This window comes from Pseudorasbora parva, chromosome 20, assembly GCF_024679245.1.
Source record: "Pseudorasbora parva isolate DD20220531a chromosome 20, ASM2467924v1, whole genome shotgun sequence".
NCBI classification, from domain to species: Eukaryota; Metazoa; Chordata; class Actinopteri; order Cypriniformes; family Gobionidae; genus Pseudorasbora; species Pseudorasbora parva.
Window position 1 is genome coordinate 8,173,280 of NC_090191.1, and position 12,271 is coordinate 8,185,550.

A 12,271-nucleotide genomic window follows, 5' to 3' on the forward strand; every position below is an offset into this window, starting at 1 on the left:
TACATATATAAAATAATTTGCTTAAGCAGCATACTAATGCATATCTGTATGATACATATTCCACCTCCTGTTATTCACATTCATTTAAGACATAATGGACTGTGTCTGAGATTAATACCTCATCCAGATTAGCATTCTTAGGGAACTTTGAGTTTTAAAATGGGATTGAGCACTTTTCACAGAACAAAACACAAAACTCTGTTAGTGTCAGTTTGGTGTTTGTGTCCACCATAGACTGTAAACAATATGGACACGTTGTCTTCAGTGCCTCCCATTGACGAAAAGTTCAGTGTTATTTACTTATAGAAGAAAAAGATTAATTCCCACAAAGCTGCAATGCCTTTTGATTATTTGATCAAACCTTCTCCCATGGTACACTTACACACCCACACATACGAGAGAAGTGCCAATCATATGCATATTCCACATTTTATCATAAGTGTGGGGACATGCATTGGTCTCGGTCTTGACTCGGTCTCGGCCCTTCAAAGTCTTGGTCTTGTCTTGGTCTCGGTTTAGGTGGTCTTGACTACAACACTAGTGGTTGTCTTGCAATGTGCTTGCTCGAATCAAACCAACGTGGGACTACAGTGATTGGATGTCGTGCAGGCAGCACGCGCGCATGCATACAGGTGATGCACATTTTTTTTCACAGATGCAAAAACACTGAGCATGGCACGGTCGTGTGAAAAAAAAAATTTCCCCCAGGTTTTCATGGGAAGTAGCAAGTCTTCTCGAGTCAAAAGGCGCAAGTCCAAGTGAAGTCACAAGTCATTGATGTTAAAGTCAAAGTCGAGTTGCAAGTCTTTGTACATTTTGTCGAGTCGAGTCTGAAGTTATCAAATTCCTGACTCGAGTCCAAGTCACATGACTCCAGTCCATATCTCTGGGGCCTTCTATGCAGTTCTGCCTACTATGCAAATTAGGACATATTCAATAAGTATGGAGCTCATGTGCATACTCAAATTCATTTAAAAAGAAACTTGTAATACACAAAAGTTACTTTTCATGTATACTTTTACTATGTAAAGTGGTAGGAGTGAAGAAAAAAATAAGCCTATTTGGGTGCATTTTGGGCATATTTGCTTAGTTTATAGCTCATATGCATAGTAAAATAAATTTTCAAAGAAACTTTACATTTCATGGGTACTTTCATTGTATAAAGTCTTGTTTTGATAGGAATAAAGGGGAAAAAATTTGCCCCATTGGGGTGTGTTGTCTGGCCTTATTGGCACACATCTTGGATTAATGAGAATTTAAAATATTTCCTCAACTTTTTAAAAAAACATTTGGCCACTAGTCTTGGCCAGGACTTACAGTGTTACTGTAAATCAATGAGACTTTTCCTGGTTAAATAAAGGTTTAATAATAATTAAAAATAATAATAATAATAATATAGTGTTTGTCACTTTTTACCGGTAATTTGAAATATGTTGGGTGTGGGTCTTTTGAGGACAGACAGTAATTCTCCACATAGTTTTGCTCTTTTGTAATCGGTTCTTATGAACAAATTGTTTTCCAAAAAAGTCCTGGGATAACAGGTTTAAGTTCTAAAGAAAACTCCACCTCCACAGTCCTTTATAAAAATGCAAAATTGAAAGGAGTTTTAGAATAACTTCAGCTCAAGACACAAGTTAAGTGGAGGAAAAAGAAACATCTACATCATTATACATGGTTAGTGCTTCATAAAATACAAACATATTTAGATTTTATGGTGTCATGTATTGACATTTATCTAGACTTAACAGACAGCATTTACACTTTTTTCTATTGTTAACAAAACTCAAAACAATGATTTGCTTACAGAACATAGCATTTTGATGCCTTGTACGTCTCTGTATCTCTGTTCTCTCTGCAAAAATTGCCACATTCATCTCACAACCTTTATTTCAACTCATTTAAATTAGAGCTGTCACCATATCAGATTTTTTTCACTACATGATTGTCATGGCTTAAAGAATTCACAATAAAATACATTGTAATATCTTTAAAAATCTTGAAAATATAAACAATGCTATCAACCACAGTAAATCATATATTTATTTATTTATTTTTGTGTATTTTTTGGCCAATAAATCACACCATGGCATATAAAAAAAAAATGTTTTATGATTGATAAAACATTTGGTATCTAAACAGAATTTCAGGTTAGTTTACATGGTACAATGTAAACTAACCTGAAATTAGTTTACATGGTACAATGACTGGTAGTAGGCTACTGTTTTTATTAGTGCTTGACACACATTTCACGATTTCAATAATTAAGCTTTAGTTTTGATTCTGATCTTGATTTATATAAATTAATTTAGACAAATATCAGGTGCAGAAGCTATATGTTAATTTGCTAATAATGAATAATCTCAATGAAAAAAATCTCTCAACTGATGCTATAAACAAACAGGGAGCCCCTCGGATGGTAATATTTTTAAAGGTTAAAAATAACAAAACACAAATTAATAGGGGTGTCCCCGACTAAGGATTTACACATTCGAATTGTCGAATCTCTCTCTATGCTTGACTGATAGTCAAATCATCTATGTGTGTATGAATGCGTTGGGAGGGGCACGACACTAGTCAGCACGAGGGTAAAACTATTTTTATTTTCCTTTACACACTACACACATCAACAACAAAGCGACCAAAACTGCCTGCCAACTGACAGACGAACTAACAATGGCTTTCTTATTTAGGTTTAAAGGTGCCCTAGAATGAAAATTTTAATTAACCTTGCCATAGTGAAAAAATAAGAGTTCAGTACATGGAAATCACACACTGTGAGTCTCAAACACCATTGCCTCCTACTTCTTATGTAAATCTCGTGCATGAAAAACACCACGAAAAATAAGTAATTCTCAACATAAGGCCAACCGTGATGCAAGCAAGGATCATTTATATGCACGCCCCCAACATTTGCATCTGTCCAAACATGTGCATTTTCAGGCGGAATTGACAGTAACTGGGACTGCAGGTAAAGAGAATAGCAAAAACAGCAGCTCTTGGACACACGTCATGTTCTAGGCTGTGCAGGAGACGTGAGGACTTTTCTACCCTTCCCACAGATAAAAAATGTCAACAGTCATGGTTGATGTTTATAATCCGATACCACAACAGTTTAATTCAAGATCGTTAGTTTGTTCGGCCCATTTCAAGCAAGCTTCGCTCAGTGTCTTAAACTGAAGAAAGTGGTAATTACTACTGTATTCCTGCAAGCAGTAAGTAGCGATTTTATCCACTTATTGACAGTGTTGCGAGTAACGCGATTTTATCCACTTATTGACAGTGTTGCGAGTAACGCATTACAAAAGTAATACATTACAATAACTTATTACTTTTTGCTGTAACGCAGTAGTGTAAGGCATTACTAATCCATTTTCAGTAATATTTTACTCTGTACATTTCCATTAACGCTTGCGTTACCCCCACCCCCCAAAAAATACAATAAAACGAAAAAGAAAAAGGAAAAAAAGGCGCGATACATCAACGCATGAAAAATGCAAGTTATTACCTGTTCGTGGTCATTCAAAACCGTGTGTGGTGTCCAGGTTAGTAATTAAATACTAAATGACAGCTTCTGATATATTTTTGTATAGCGATTTAATTCATTTTCCTTCAATTCAATACTTCAATTAATCTCCCTCTTGATGGTGTACTTTTGGATATTGTGTGACATAGTCCAGTGAAGGCGTAGGCTACGTGTTTATTGCGGATTTTACAGAAGTGCCGCAGGCATGATTTCAGCCCCTGTGCTCGCGCTGGCCAGTGGAAAAGTGGCTAAAGAAGGTTTAAAGGCTCTGTCGTTTCAAAGAATAGCTCGACGGCGAGAGCGTCGAAGAACGGACGAGAGACAAGGCGTGCGCTGCTGAGCCAAACTATAGGCCTAATGCCTATAAACAACACCTAGATGAAGATGACCGAATAAGACTACTGCACACCGTGACACCATCGTTGAGATTTTTTATAGTAATAAAGAAATTTAGTTCAGTTAGAGAACAGACTGTTCAAATAAAAAGCTAAGCATGATCGGAACGTGTGATCTTGAGCTGACAGATGATCGCGGAAGATTTGGTTTCAAAGTGAAATGTAAAAGTGAAATGTAAAGGGGGTTTGTCATTGTGTTGTGTATTTCATTAAGAATAATAGGCTAATTTTAAACCGAAACTAAAATCTGCTTTGCCGCACAGAGCGCGCATTTACTAACGAGCTGTCATTCACGGTGTGCGCGCACTGGCGTGTTTTCAGTTCATATGGAAGCTTAACTTTTATAGGAATTCATTGAAAGCACTTGCTTTGCATCCGCTCCCGTTATTAATGCCCAAGCGGCAGTGCGCATGTTCCTTTCGGTTAAATAGAATAGTGATTTAAAAGCCCAGATATAGGCCTACCGGTGATGTCATCACACTTTGATTAACCGGTGAGAAAATGTCCCCACCGTCTAATCCCTACTGTACATTCACGAGATGGATGCGCATTGCTTAGTTTATCACAGATAAGGACAAGAACGTAGGCTAGTCAAATGCAAATGCAGTCAAATGCAACCTTTGTCTAAAACCGAAAATAACTATCTAAATAACTAAGAAAAGAACAAATGCGCATATTGTCATAACTTAGAGTTTACACAGTTCTGTTGTGTCTATGAACAGACCTAAGCTATTCCCAGATATTGCCAGATAATCATTTTACCTCTAAAATAATACTTATAAAAGAGTTGGATCGTCTTTCTTGAGCATTCACTTTTTAGCCAATTCTCTATTGTTAGCCTGGATGACTCATGTTATTATGCTTCATCATATCGCCTTCTACTGGATGTAAAATGCTCTGTGTAGCCTACATCTTAGAATGTTTAGAGCTACTTTTGTAGTTATTTTGGTGAAAGTAACTCAAAAGTAATACAGGAGTAATGTAACGCATTACAATTCTGAGACAGTAATATTGTAATGTAAAGAATTACTTTTAAATAGCAGTAATAAGTAATCTATAATATATTACAGTTTGGAAGTAACTTGCACAACACTGCTTATTGACTGTTAAAACAATTTCTTATTAAATTGAAAATTTCTTAGAGAGACCGCATTATCTAAATAATGCAAGATGCTAGTACAGTAACAATAGGAAACACCAAGTACCATACAAAACTAAATAGTGTGTCTAATGACAAAGCTTAAAGGGGGGGTGAAATGCTGTTTCATGCATACTGAGCCATTTACACTGTTAAAGACTTGGAATCCCATCCTAAACATAGACAAAGTTTCAAAAACTAAGTTGGATGTTTGATGGAGTATTTCTGGGTTTAAAAATACTCCTTCCGGTTTCTACCAAGTTTCTGAGAGTTTTTTTTGAGTATGGGTCCGCTTGACGTCGCCGTACGGGCTCTTCCCCCGGAAGGGTGCGCGGGCACGTGACTAGAGCGAGAGAGGAAATGCACACCCATTAACACTGCTCTCAAGCTGCAGATCCACTCGTCCGTGCAACACTTCTGTCGCGCCGCGCTCCACTTTATTCCTGTGGGTGACGTCAAGTGACTTCAACGCGTCCGCATAGCATTCCAGGAAGGCAGCGCTGCATTTGAACCAATTTCAACGCAGAAATGACGGGAAGCGTCACAACATCACAACATCATGTCGCAAAAGTGGATCTCCACGGTCACTGCTGTCACAGGACTTCACGAAATCAACAAGTTACCAAAGAAGTGTGTTTTTGACGGAGCGGTCCCAACGATAAAGGTTCACGGTCCTGCTTTGGAAGCAGGCGGTGAGTAAAACTGCTTCAAATGTCTATATTGTTGGCTATCGTCGCTTAAGTAAACATCAGTAAACAACACGATCGTTTACAACGTTAGTTAATTTATCGATGGAGCATGCTATCTATGGTGTGTGTTTAAATACATTTGTTTAGCTGACCAATATAGGTGTCAGTTTGTTTATTGTAAAACCACCCAAACATAAACCTAGGGGTTCTCACAAAGCGTGCTTCGTCATTCATATGTGCTAACGGTTACTCCATTGTTGTTCTATGTATAACGTTACACTAGTCAGACGTGCAAAACCCACGCCTGGCTCCGTGGCGCGGAGGAAAACCATCAGGGAAAAGCGTTGAGAAGAAGTACACAGGTGACCAAAAAACACACTACACTACTGAGAAAAAAAATATATGCACACATGTATACAACTAAATTAATGATCTCTTAAATATTTCCTAATTTCACTAAACCTTTTAGATTCGCCTAGAACTCGTTCATTTTCAGATGCGGAATCGCGCGTGCTGTTAAAAAAAAAAAAATGCGCTGGACACCGCCAGGCGAAATGAGATCTTGCGCAGCCAACGCACACTTCCGCACACTCCACATTGACGTCATTTTTGCCACGCGCACCCTCACGCTTCTGTCGAGTATAAGCAAGGCTTTAAAGCACACACCGGATGCGAAGCTCAGCGATATTGAGCACCCCTATATTGCCAAAATGGTATGATCCTCATTTCATAACACCCACGAAGATTTGACCGTGAGATCGGTGGTCGAATCCGTCTCCTCATATCGATGCATCGAATCTTCGACTATTCGGGATCGCCCCTACAAATTAATGTCATGAGTTTATTATTATAATATAATAATATTATTATAATTGTATGAATAAAAAAAATACATATGTATTATAGTGCATATATTTAACAAAATGGACGATATTAGTCTGCGTGCGACAAATGCAGGCAGTGTGAAAGCAAAACAGGCGTGCAAAGCAGGAGTTCCCGCCCTTCATGCACAAAGCTTCTGCACTGCCACAGCACTGCTTGCGCGTGCAGTGTGAAACCAGCGTGAGAGCTAGCAACCTGACATTAGTAATAGGTGCTTTCGAAGCACTTTTGTGAAGCTTTGAAACTTCATTTGTAAATCATTTGTTCAAACCAGTAGTCCGGAGCACATGTAAAACTACCAAAGTCAACTGATTTCACTTGAATGTTCCACTCATGAACCGCTCACGCACACCGGTAAAATGGCATTTGCTCAAATCCTGCTCCTACTTGTACTCTGTACTTGTTGTAGCCATTAAAAAACATATTTTGTTTCATATTTATGTCATAATATTATAATGTGTTTTTTATATTTATTCTATGTTGATTATGAAAAGTTAACAGCATGAGTAAGATAGGATACATTATAAGACATGGAGTGGGTCAGACATGATTTTGACCACTTCATTAAGTTTCGTTTTGTATAAATTGTATCTTAATTTTAACTAATGTTTAATCAACCAATTGCCTGGATTACATAAGAATAAAAAGGAAGCAAATGGGCTATATCAGAAAATATTATCGTAACATGGAGGCGCCGGCGCAATGACTTGCATTGCACGTTAACTGGAGCGCATCTCGTAAATGAACCGAGATGCAGCGTATAGGCTACTTGCCTCACAGACATGAGAAATGTGTATAGAAAGCTGAAAATGTCGACTTTATCGGCAAGCGCACTGTTCACGCAATTAGCGTATTAAAGCGGTTCTGTTCAAAATGCTGTTTTGATGTATTGGATGTATCCTTCGCAGACTTAAATTTCACAAAAATGATCTGTACTGAGTCAGTACTGAGTACTGAGCTTGTCTGAGTTTTTATGACATGTAAGACAAAAATAATGTTTTCGTAGAGTTGTGGTCAGAATTACTGGCACTGCTGGTAAATATGATCAAAGATGGCTCAAAAATAAATCTGCATTGTTAATCCTTTTAATTTATTGTTTATTTTTTATTTTTTTCTATTCTAAAAGAATAGAAAGTCGGGTGGAAAATCAAATGAAATTAATGTTTTTCTCCAAAACACATTGGCCACAACTCATAATTTTTTATGAGTAAAATATCTCTGAAGTATATTCCCATTCATAAAAAAAAATAACACACCAGGGTGACTAGGAACATGAAATTGTTTAGCTATGACATCTTGATTCGCAAGAGTATAAATATGAGGAAACACAAAGGCCAAATTCCATTAATCATTCATCACAATGAGTAAGGTAATTACAATCATTTACATTGAATCTTTGAACTAACAACAAAGAATGATTTAGTGTGCTGCTTGTTTATGCATCAAAACACAAAACACGTTAACTAACACGTTAGCTAATTGTCCCAGTTTTTATTTATTTATTTAATTTAAGGCCCTAATCCTAGCAAAAAGATTCACTGGGGAACTCATGGGCCGAGCCCCGCCCATCTCTCATGTCCTGCTCACAGACTTAGAATGTATGACATAATAGTGATGGGAAGTTCGGTTCTTTTCCGCGAACCGGTTCTTTCGGACAGTTCGTTTCAATGATCCGGTTAAAAAAACCGGATCACCGGTTCTTTTACGTCTTTACGTAATGACGTCATTTCTATCATCCCGACGGATGAATATACATTCAAACACATCCATATAAAGTATTTGTAATCAAAACTTAGTATAGTAATAATTATAATTGACATCATCATCATCTTGGAAACATTTTTTCATTTATGTTTAGCAACAGCACTAAATACAGTTCACCAAATCGAACTGAATCGATTGTTACAACATCTACTTCAAGATATTAGTTTTATTTCTAGAGAGACTGTCACTGTCACTGTCGTGCACACACTGATGTTTTACACGGATTAAATAAACTTACATTGACATAATACTTACACAAATCCTCAGTTCACCCGTGCTCATGTATTATCAGCATCAGCTGTCCCAGTCCGAGAGAAACAGTTCGGTTACGACGCTATCACGCATGCTCAGTATCTCAGCTCACCGGTTCTCAGACTCGAACATGTCCGAAAGATCGAACGTGTCCGATAGAAACGGTTCTCGATTCTGTACCGGTGATCCGTTGCAACCGGTCGATCTGACTCGAGAACCGCTGTATCAGTGTGTGTGTGTGTGTGTGTGTGTGTGTGTGTGTGTGTGTGTGTGTGTGTGTGTGTGTGTGTGCTGAGCACAGGGTGCTGAGCTGCGAACTGCTGCAAGCTGAATAGTCTATATCAAACCCACTGTTTTGATTACATCTATTTTAAAATCTTTATCGACTTAGAAATTAAATAAGATAAAAGCTGTTCCTGAAAATATCATGCATTATTGATAAAACAAATAAATGTTTAATTTGACCGTTTTACAATCTATTGTTTCCAAAACTTTAAAAAAAAAAATACAGTGACAGCTTTGTTATAATGTTTCCAAACGTGATTAGTTTTAAATACACTTAACCTGCATTTCGTTCCTCTGAACAAATAACACGCATGCGCAGCTCATCGGCTCATCGGTTCTCAGTATCGAACGTGTCCGATAGAAACGGTTTTGATTCTGTACTGCTGATCCGAGGATCCGACAACCGAACCGGTACGTTCGGTTACACGCGCATGCTCAGTATCAGCTGCTCGTGAGTTCATCAGATCTCTCAGCAAAACATGTCTCACTTCAGCTAACGATTGGAGTTACAGCATCTACTTCAAGATATTCGTTTTATTTCTAGTTTGAGAGACTGTCACTGATGGCAGAAAGTTAATATCTACAGTATTTGTGGGATCAGCCCTGATTTGAGACGCGAACCGTTTAGAACGATTCAGTTCGATTTGGTGAACTGGTTTGACCGGTTCACTATAAAGATCCGGTTAAAAAGAACGATTCGTTCGCGAACCGGACATCACTATGACATAATGCTGCAAACACTGATCTGAGCTCAGCGAAACTTCTGCAGACAGTCTGTCTGGCTCTGTTTATCTGTCTTTTCAGTGTTTGTCTCTTTTTACTTGTAATTTAAGATATGTTGTGTGTGAGTCTTTTAAGGACAGACAGTGATTCTCCAAATAGTTTCACTCTTATGTCCTGAAACTGTTTGTATTAGTTTTTTGGAAACGTTCTGGTATAACAGGTTTAATTTCTGAAGAAAACAAGCTGATGTTTTTTTTTTGTTGGCAAAGTATCTGCGGAAACACTTCTGGAAAGGGGTGGAAGCAGTAGCTCATTTACATTTAAAGGGGGGGGGGGGGGTGAAATGCTGTTTCATGCATACTGAGCTTTTTACACTGTTAAAGACATGGAATCCCATACTAAACATGGACAAAGTTTCAAAAGTTAAGGTGGACGTTTGATGGGAGTATTTCTTTGTCAAAAATACTACTTCCGGTTAGTCATAAGTTTCGGCAAGTTTTTTGCGATCATGCGTCCCCTTTGACGTTAATGGGGGCGGAATTTCCTTGTATGGGCCTTACGGACAATTCTACCGGAAGATCGTGAGAGAGAGAGAGAGAGAGGGAGAGAGCGAAAGTAACAGGCTACGCCCATCAAAGCGCTGGCTCGTAGGCTGCTGCACAGGTGATGTGCACAATTACAATGTCACCAAAAAAGTGCGTTTTTGGTTGCCAGACCAAGACAGTCCTGCACAGATTCTCCAAAAACCCCGCGTTAAGGCAACAGTGGATGGAATTTGCTTTTCCGGATCAGCAACTGAGTTGCGCGAATGTTTATATCTGTTCGCTGCATTTCGGTGCCGACTGTTTCATAAACAAGGCCCAGCTCGACGCCGGATTTTCCCGATCGCCTAATGCTGAAGGATGGAGCAGTCCAAACGATAAAGGTCCGATCACGTATAGTTAATTGATCAATGGAGCATGTGATGTGTAGTGCGTGTACATTTGTTTAGCTGGCCACTATATGTGTAACTTTATGTTTGTGTATTGTAAAAGCACTCCAAACAACAATACACAAAGAGTGGGGAAATATGTTGAACTAAATAAGCGCGCTTCTTCATTCAAATGCGCTACTATTCCGTGTCTTTCTATGTAAACACTAGCCAAAACCAGTCAAACCACGCATAAACACACACACACACACACACACGTGCACAACTGCACTTCCCACATGTACACCTTCAAAGACAAAAATACGACGATATAATTCAAGTATAAATATGTAAATAACACAAGCCGCTAAGCATATTATATAGTTAGTGTACTTGTACCACATAGAGACGTCCTGCTCTAGTCGTTTTTTCTGCTGCTCCTGTTCAACTGCAGCCTCTGGGTCTGATTCCGGATCATAGATGTATGGCTGTATCTGATTAAAAGCCATATTTTTATTTTGAATAAAGTTTTTCCCGCTGTTAGGGATGACACAGCTTTACGACGCACTCAACACGGCGGCGCACGTCATTATTTAGCTCCGCTCACACGATACGCCCCCACCCGCTCTGCTTTTTTCGGAAAAACTCGGAACAGCGCATCTTTCTTATATAATTATTAAAAAAATAAAGACTTTTCGGAGATATGCAGGATGCAATGCTACTCTATAGGTACTCAAGATTGACATGACACTGACTGAAACTGAGTGTTTCACCCCCCCCCTTTAAAGAGACAAACAAACAGCATGTGTTTGCTTCCACTCAAAAAGGGGCATTTACAGGATGGCATAATATACTAGATAAAAAAATGAATTGAGACAAACTTTGTAAATTGCCTTGAGAAAGCCTAAAAGTTTTAAGTTTTTAAAGCTTAAAGTGTGAATGTTTTAAGTTAGAAGTAGTTTAAAGTTTAAACTAGTTTTAACGTTTTTTTAAGGCAATACAGTCAGACAAATCTGAAAAACTTTGTGGTTGTTGTGCTATTTATTGCTGGCATGTTTCCATTGATAGGGTTAAAGCCGAGTTCATTCATTAGGTACCAAACAGAGATCAAGTTAGAAATGACCAAACACCTCCACGTTTTCCCTATTTAAATACAGTTGCACAAATAGTTGAATGACCAAGTGTGGTAACACAAAATAAAATGTTGTGCTTTTCTAAGGGGGTTAAAAAGGATACCATACTGTCACCATACTTGATCGTTCAACTATTCTGTAACTGTATTTAAATAGGGAAACCGTGGAGGTGTTTGGTCGCTTTTAACTTGATCTCTGTTTGGTACCATAGTGAATGAACTGGGGTTAGTGGGCTAAGCTAAATGCTATCAAAATGTCACCGCGTGTCAGAGGGATTAAGTGCACGCACTGAGACGAGAGGTATGTATAAACTCGTCTTAGTTAAGGGAATAACATAGTTTAATATGAAAAAACGGCGGAGTATCCCTTTAAAGTTGTGAAATGCAGGATTGACAAGTATCCTGGTGTGGTTGAAATGAGTACTGCAGTCCAAATTCAAAATATTGGAGAGGATTGTTTCCCTCTCCCCATCCTCCTTAGAGTCGTCTCATACACAGATTGCCTGCTAGAAGACATGCAACAGAAGCAAGCATGATTGATAATGAAAGCCACATTGTAAGTTGATGAGTTTTAATAT